The 8084-nt window shown below is 49.8% G+C and overlaps 1 pseudogene; it reads right to left on the reverse strand.

The window, feature by feature from the left end:
* Positions 1–547: 547 nt before the first annotated feature.
* LOC112895437 lies at positions 548–1947 on the reverse strand (annotated as a pseudogene).
* Positions 1948–8084: the final 6137 nt, after the last annotated feature.

An 8084-nucleotide genomic window follows, 5' to 3' on the forward strand; every position in this document is an offset into this window, starting at 1 on the left:
GTTCAGCTGCCTCGCCGTCGCCGCCGCCGCCACGCGAGCTCGAGGCAGCCACCGAGGGGTGTCCGCTCGCTGGATGACGAGCTGACGACGCCAAGATGGAGGAGTTCGTCAGGCAGTTCGAGCCTTCGATGAGCTCGCAGGGGGCGCATGTATTGTCGCTTTTAGCCTGTCTATTCAACGGCAAGTACATACTGCTCAATTGCAGATACAGTTGCTGAATAGCTGTTTCGCTCAGGACACAATCGCGCAGGCACCATGGCGCCCTTCTCGTGCACCATCACGCACCATCAGTTTATTTGTGCGAGTCAATTTCTTTTGAATTGTGCAGACAATGTACATGTAACACGGAATTTTGAACATTGATCTTTGATGCACAGCAGTACTGCCAAAGAATTCCTGCCCCTCCATTTCAAATTATAGGTTATTATAGTTGACATATCGTATAACTAAGTATTATGAAAAGCTCCGTAACAGTAGTACCATAAAATTAATTTATATTACGAAACCTCAGTGCTAAAACTTTGAGCAATTCTTTTATTGTGATACAGTAAGTTCATAATTTGGCAGCGTTTCTCTCTGATTATTACCCACTCGGATCAACGAGTAACTAGGTGCCAATAAAAAGCCTCGGCCATTGAATAATACGAGAAAAATACAGTCTAGCACACAGTGCAAATCAGTGACAGTTTTGCAACGACGACAGGCTACGGATAAACCTCAAGGACCGATCGAGCCCCTAAGACGGGCCTAATCTTGTAGCGAGTGAACCCCGCGTGCGTGAAGATCTTGCTCCACGTTTCCTCCCCTCGCTCCTTGCCCGTTGACAGCACCATCATGCACATGTCCATCAGCAGCTGAGCTTCGAACGCCTCTTCACTCGACGGCGACCCTCCCACCACCATGTCGATGATCACCACCTTCCCTTCCGGGCCACTGGCGGAGATGGCCTCTCGGCATCGCCTCAGGATCCTCACGCACCCCTCGTCGCTCCAATCATGGAGCACGTTCTGCGGCCATCCAAGTTTGCTTCGCATGAAGTTTATCTCAATTAAGTTTATATATATGATGAGGTCATCGCAGCACGTACCTTGAGGAGCACAGCATCTGCCGGCGGGATGGAATCCATCATGTCGCCGGCGACGAACTCCACGGCGCCGTCGCCGCCCGGGGGGCACGCCTTCCACCACGTGGGGGAGCTCCAGCACCGAGCACCTGACGTGCGGGAACGCCCCCGCGATGGCCCTCGCCATCGTGCCGTTCCCTCCCCCGACGTCGACCAGCGACGCCACCCCCTCGAACACCTCGCCGCACTCCCGCACGACCACCTCCGCCACCAGCCGGCTGTCGGACCCCATGAGCTCGCTGAAACGCGCGCTCCGCTCCGCGTCGCGGGCGTCGGCGGCCCAGTAGTCCGTGCCGTACGCCATCACGAACGGCGTCTCCGCTGACGACGCGCCGCCGCCGTCCTCCCCGCTCTGCTTGAACCACTCGTCCAGCCGTAGGTACGCCGAGAGGTTGGAGAGCGCGGTGGCCGAGGTCGCGAACTGCGACAGGCACGCGCCGCCGTTGGCCTCGGCGTTGTGCACGAGGAGGAGAGACACCGGCGTGAGGCGGTACACGCCCGCGTCGCCGCCTTCGCCTTCCGTGAAGATCCGTAGCGCGGCCAGCAACCGCATGAGCCGGGATAGGTGCGCCTGCTTCGCCTCGGGAAGCGAGAGGGCAGCCCGCAGGCCCGGCAACGTGGTCGCGCGCCGGCGCGGTGGATGGCGTCCGGGATCCCGAGCTTGACGGCGCAGCGGAGGGCCATGGGTTTTAAGAAGCCGTAGGAGAGGCACCAGAGCTCAGCCTGGGCTTGCATGAGCTCCTCGCTGGCCATCGCCCTCGGCACAAATTGCTTTTGCTTCTGGTCCATTGCTAGCTACGTGCCCCTACTACGAGTTAGATGCAAGATCACAGAGCTCGTTACTGGGCCTTCTGGACCGCGAGTAGTACTAATATTTATAGCCTGAATCTAAATGGAGACAGTCCTCTCAATGTTCATGAGCCATAGCGCCCATAGGCCGTCGTCAGGACAAGCAAATGAAGGTTTAAAAATAACGCCGGGGCCCAGGCTTTGTTTCTTTGATTTTTGTCAGACCAATGACCTCGAAACAAGGGCTCCACTGGATGAAAACATATGGAGTTGACCGAGCTAGTTCCAATGTGGCTAAATATTGTACTCCCTCCGTTCCATTTAAAAGTATTTCTAGTTTTGAACGGTTATTCCAGAATATAATCATTTCTAGGATTCTGTGGACCCTACAGCCTTATCTCACCCACCCACCTTTTTTCTCTCTCCAACCACGGCCACAAGTTTCTACGGGAGAAAAAATCTCCGTCTTCTTCCTTGCTTGCCCGTCTCCACGACTCCTCCCCATTTTGCTGCTCCATCTCTACCGAATCTTGGGGCTGCCCCCGGACCTTCCCGGCTTCCCTCCACTCCACGCCGCTCCGCTGCTAGGGAAGCACCAGGAGCGCACCATGGAGGATGGCCCCTCCTCTGAGGAGGATCCACCAACCGCTCAAGAGCTGGAATGGCAACATCGATGGCAGATGAGGGCGCGAGGGCGGAGGGTGGAGGAGCGACTCCATCAGGAGTGCGTGCGTAGCTCGAGATCTGTGGGCTCCGTGTTAAGAGAAAAGGCGCTTTGGGCGAGATTCATGGCCTCTAAGCCTGGAGATGCAGACACACCTCCGGCCGTGGAGGAAGATGGCGTGCCGTCGAAGAGAGCCGCGTCCGCGGCACTGGGAAGAATCGTGGCGGGGCTCAAGTTCCTCCCCAAGGAGCCAGAGCCAGTGCCGACTGGGAACAACGCGTTCTGTGACTAGGTTATAGGTGGCTCACGGGCGCCTTCCTTGCCACCATGTGCTGAAAGGTTGTTGCTGAGCGTCAAGAAGCCAGTGCAAGGCGACGAAGGCGGTGAGAAGCCGGTGCAAGGCGACAAAGACGGTGAGAAGTCGGACGTCCAGAAGCCGGCGCCGGGAGATGAAGCCAGTGACAAGCCAGTGCCAGACGATGAAGTAGGTGAGAAGCAACATTTCAAGCGTAAAAGAGATTAGACTAGGACTATGACCGTGCGATGTGCTAGTACTAGGGATCCCCTGGTAGTAATAGTGGCAGTGTCTATGCGTCATGTTTAAGTTGTAGTAATATGTTCATGAATGTGTGCTTTGCTAATACTCGTAGTAGCATTAATTGTGGCAAGTTTGCAATGATCTAATCCTGCAATATTAATGATTCTATGATGCTCATCTCAATATCAATTATTCTATGATGCTCATCTCAATATTAATGATTCTGTACAGAAAACAGCAGTACAGTTGATATGAGGGATTACATTCCTGTTTACACAAAAGATATTTCTGAGTACACAAAATGATCGAAACCTTCCACTTCCAGACTTATGATAAACTTTGCATTACATTTTGGTATAGCTCGTGGTCAACATTGAGGGCAGCAGGAAGTGCTCCTGCCATCTCTAGCCCATCCTTGTTGATACGAGGAATCTTGTAGCCATTTCCTCCGGTAACTTTCATGGTTTCTATCATGCAACTTTGTAGAGTGAGATAAACCCTTCGAAGCAGTGATGCATCATAACTGGCATACTCATTTTGCACATTCTGAATCAGCTCGTCCATATTTCTAGAATTTGTAAGAAATGTTTTGGACTGTAAGGAAGCAAAGAAACCAAGGTCCAGGACATTCAAGTCTAGTGAGTTAGGAGGCTGGTTAAATATCCAAATGTCTAGACCTGTTTGTGCTACAACATGTTGGAATGCTTCATCATTTTTCTCTATATGTGTGCGCGCATTATCTTGTTGTATCCAGATTGTCTCTCTTGCATGCTCACGCGGCCAAGATGCAATAATAGCTAGAAGAACCTTACAAATCAGGTAACTTCTGCTGACATCCCTAGTAACATTGATGGTTTTTTTTATTAAAGTACCTTTGGATCTATTTCGACTACCCCTTTATGCTGGTTCCTACAACATGTTGTACAGAAAATAAGTACTTGGAAATAAACAAACACACTCTATCTATTAATAATTGTGACTAGAACTACACCTTGCACACAAATGGCCATATGCCAATTTTTCCATCAAAGTAGCACACTCCTACACTATTGTATCTTAGGGGTGCTACAACACATAGCAGCATACATTTTGGAATAGAATTCTTGTTTTAAATTGTTCTCAAAGGATCTTCTTCCTCCGGCAGCATGTAAAACTTCTTTGCTTTTTTAGTTGTGTTGAACCATTTCTCATCAATATGAATAATATTCTTCATATCAATAAACTTTGACTCACTAGAAACTGATAAAGCATCTACCATTGCCACACAATATTTTAGTCGCTCCCTTTTGTTATCATCTCTCAAACATGGCTTGATAGTGTTCGTGTGGCGGCGTAGTTTTCCTGCTTTGAACAAGCGGTAGAGGGTAGTCTTTTTCACACCTAGTGCTTCAGCTAGAGACTTGAGTGTGGTTCTCATGTTCAAAGGTATTGTCAAAATTTGAGACAAATCAATTTGAACCTTATGGGGGCCACATGCTTGCTTTCTTTTTGAAGAAAGATTTACTGGAACACCTGCAGCACGACATTTCTTTGCTTCCCTTAATATAGTTTGCACTTGACACCTATTGACATTAAACAACTGAGCCACTACTGTGGTGCTTGTTTTTTTCAGTTTGCCATTGTTGCTCATTAGAAGCAATTCTTCATAAATATCGTGTCTTTTCTTTTCTGTCAGATTCTTTCTTCTTCTCACAATATTTGTATTTGCATGCTGATCATGTGCTTGAACACTGGGTCCTTGGAGACTGCCTTCCCCTAAGTTTACATGAAAATCTTCGCCATACACAGGATCTTCGTCATCTTCATGGTGGCAGTAAATGAATGTAAGACTCGAATTGTGCTGATTAAGGTAGTTTTAAAATTAAGTACAGTTTGCATATATTATACCTGAATAATCAAAACATGCTGCTTCAGCAGAAATATTGAAAGGGTCCATATCATCACCAAAATCTAGGACAAGGAGGAAGAAAGCTTTTTACCAAAAGGACAACAGGTAACAAGAAAGATTCTGTTCATTAGCTGAAAAAAAGTACAAAAGTTGAGAATGTAACCCCACCCTCTTCTGATCTTGCTGGGAAGTTTAGGTCCGGGAGGCCACCACCATTTGCTCCTGCTGCTGGTCCATCTTCATTGTTATCAAAGAAAGGGGGGTTATTGAGATCAAATGACATGGCTCTCAGCAAGATACGAGATGGAGTGAGGAAAAAAGAGATGAAGTGGTTTTATTTATAAGCAGTAAACTTTACTCCGTAGTTGCCTACAGTGGATTCAAAATTTTGGTGAAATGTGAATTTGCTTAGAACTGAAATTTGTAAACTGGCGGCGACTGAAATGTGCGTAGAACTTTTTGTTACCGGCCACTCAAATAAAGGAGGTGCATGTACAAACATTGGGCTGGTAGTAGTTAATGCATATACAAGTGGCCATTACTTAATATTATTCCCTGAATAGATGATTAAGTGACAACGTACTAATGTCTGACTTTTGAGGAGTGAACTTGTACTGTTGTCAGACTTTTGAGGGCACATAGGACATTTACTGCTTCTGCTATTCGGTGTGCAGCATCCTAGAAATACTTATAAAGTGGAACGGAGGGAGTAGTATTTTGCTCTCTGATCCACTGTTGAGCTAGTCCAAAAAGCACATGTATGCATGACTTGTAGGCAAGGAAATGGAAACAAAAGACATCCAGTTGTAGTTGTCACGGTAAATCTCCTACCGGTTGCTTTTTTTAAAAAACAATCGTTTATACCACTTTCATTTTTGAGGAAATTACCACTACTCCTAGTACTCATTTGGGCGGAGGAGGAGCTTTACCGGCCACTGGGGAACGTCGGCGCAAGCAGGTCTCGATCGGGCCGCCCGAGCGGTGGGCCGCGTCATGGATCCCGCCCGGGAGCAGCGAGCACACGACGACGGCCCGTTCCCTTGGCTCCCCGGTGCAAGCGAATCTTGTTTCTCGAGACAAGTAGTACTGCCACAGTATCATCCGCGCATTCGGGCTGAACACGTACGTACCATCGAGATCGGAAGCCCAGATCCGTTCCGTTCCTGAGACGCATATCATTCATCCATCAGGACCAGAGAATCAGATAGACCAGCGCAGCAATGGGCGATGGCCATGGACTCTGCTGCCGGCCAGAATTCCTCCCGTGTACTTCCTGAACCAGCATCAGATCCAGATCACCACCAATCGACCCGAACGAGAAGCACGCTTCCAACTCCAAACCTACTGTCGCTGCAATGCTGCTCGTACGCGCGCATCATCGTTACAGCGAGAGGATCGGCAATCATGCATGGATGGCCCTGGGCAAGGCATCGTGCGAGCAAGGTACCGCCGTACCGGTACGATCACGCCCGACGTGCGCGATCACCGCCGGCTCGAGCACGTCTGGATCTGATCGCGTCGCGCGCTCGCTTCCTCCGCTGGCGATGCTGCCCTACGCGTGCTTCCCTGGGGTTGCAGCGCGCCTGCCATGCGATGCGCGGTCGTGGTGAAGAAGATAGAGTCAGTTGCCTGGATCATGGTTAAGCTTTGGCTCTGGCGCCACAAGACCAGAAGAACCTGAACATTTCTCACCAGTTGCCCGATGAATTGGAGGAGAAAACTGCACCTGCACACGACGCAAATCTGACACCCTTCGCCTCGCCCCTGTCCTCGTATACCCCTCATACACCCACACATGGCAAATCTACTTATCGCATGCACGAGTAGGCTTGTGAGCGTCACAGAAGAGGCCACTGTTCTTCTTTCTCGTTGAGCCGGCGGTGGCCGGAGTTCGGGCCTTCGGGGCGGGGGTTGTCAGGGTTCAATGGCCACCAGCGACTTTAGAAGAAGGGGTGGGGCTGGTAGAGAAGACCGGCGGTGGTGGCGGGGTGCCGCCGGCCGGAGGCGCAGCGTTCACTCGGGCGGGGGCGGCATCGGGCGGTGGATTCGGCGGCTCTCCCGCCGCCGGAGACGGAGAAGACGATCGGCGGCGAAGGATTTCTTCTACGATTGAATCTCCTTGATTCGTATAAAGCGATGAATAGACGCTCCCATACGGCCTGACCAGTGCGTGGCCCACACCGTATTTCGCCCACGGACACCCAGGCTCCGCAGCTGCACCTGGCGATGTCCAGCTTGCTGTACGTTCCAAACCAAGGCCCATGGATCTACTAGGCGCGACCAATGAAGAACTAGCGATCCAAGCGTTGTTGTCGGGTCAGGACTCGCCGATTGCCGTCTGCTCTGTGCTATCATGGAGGCATGGGTGCTATCGATGGACGAGGGGGGCAGGGGGGAATTTGTCGCTGTCCGGGCACAACGGCGCGCCAAGGCTGCAGGATCCAATTTTGGTGGTGGCGGCTTGTTTCTAGCGCTCCATGCATTCTAAATTGTAAGTTATTTTAGTAAATTTAGATATATAATTTTTACTACGTATCTAAATATAATATTTTTTTAAATGTATAGTAAAATATAAATATTTAAATTTATCAAAACGATCTATAATTTAGAACGTCGGGAGTAGTACATTTTTGGCTCACGATTTTCTGCCCTTCACAGATAGAGAAAGAGAGAGATGAAAAATGGATGATGTTCTAGCGAGTCTACGGAGCCACTTCGATCGGGTTGTCATTTTCATGGAGGAGAGGGAACGAATCGGTCCCTAAAACAAATGTAGATTATTGCCCCACGTTCATGGCTACCATGGTCCCTCTACCTCGATCTACCTGTAGTAGTCCACAACTTGGAGGGCCGGCCGGCCTCAAACATTCAGGAACGGCGCCACATGGATCCAGCCAGCAATGCGCTGCCGTCAGAGATCGACTGAAAACCACGGGGCGTTTCCTTCCAAATTTGATCTTGAAAATAATTTCAGCAGATCAAGCATGTATCGCCATGCAACGTCTCCAGTCCAGCCAAGTGGTCGATCAAACCGAGATCTGCTCTAAACTTTTTCTTTTTTCTGCTCCGTTTCCTGAAACCA

This window comes from Panicum hallii, chromosome 5, assembly GCF_002211085.1.
Source record: "Panicum hallii strain FIL2 chromosome 5, PHallii_v3.1, whole genome shotgun sequence".
NCBI lineage: Eukaryota > Viridiplantae > Streptophyta > Magnoliopsida > Poales > Poaceae > Panicum > Panicum hallii.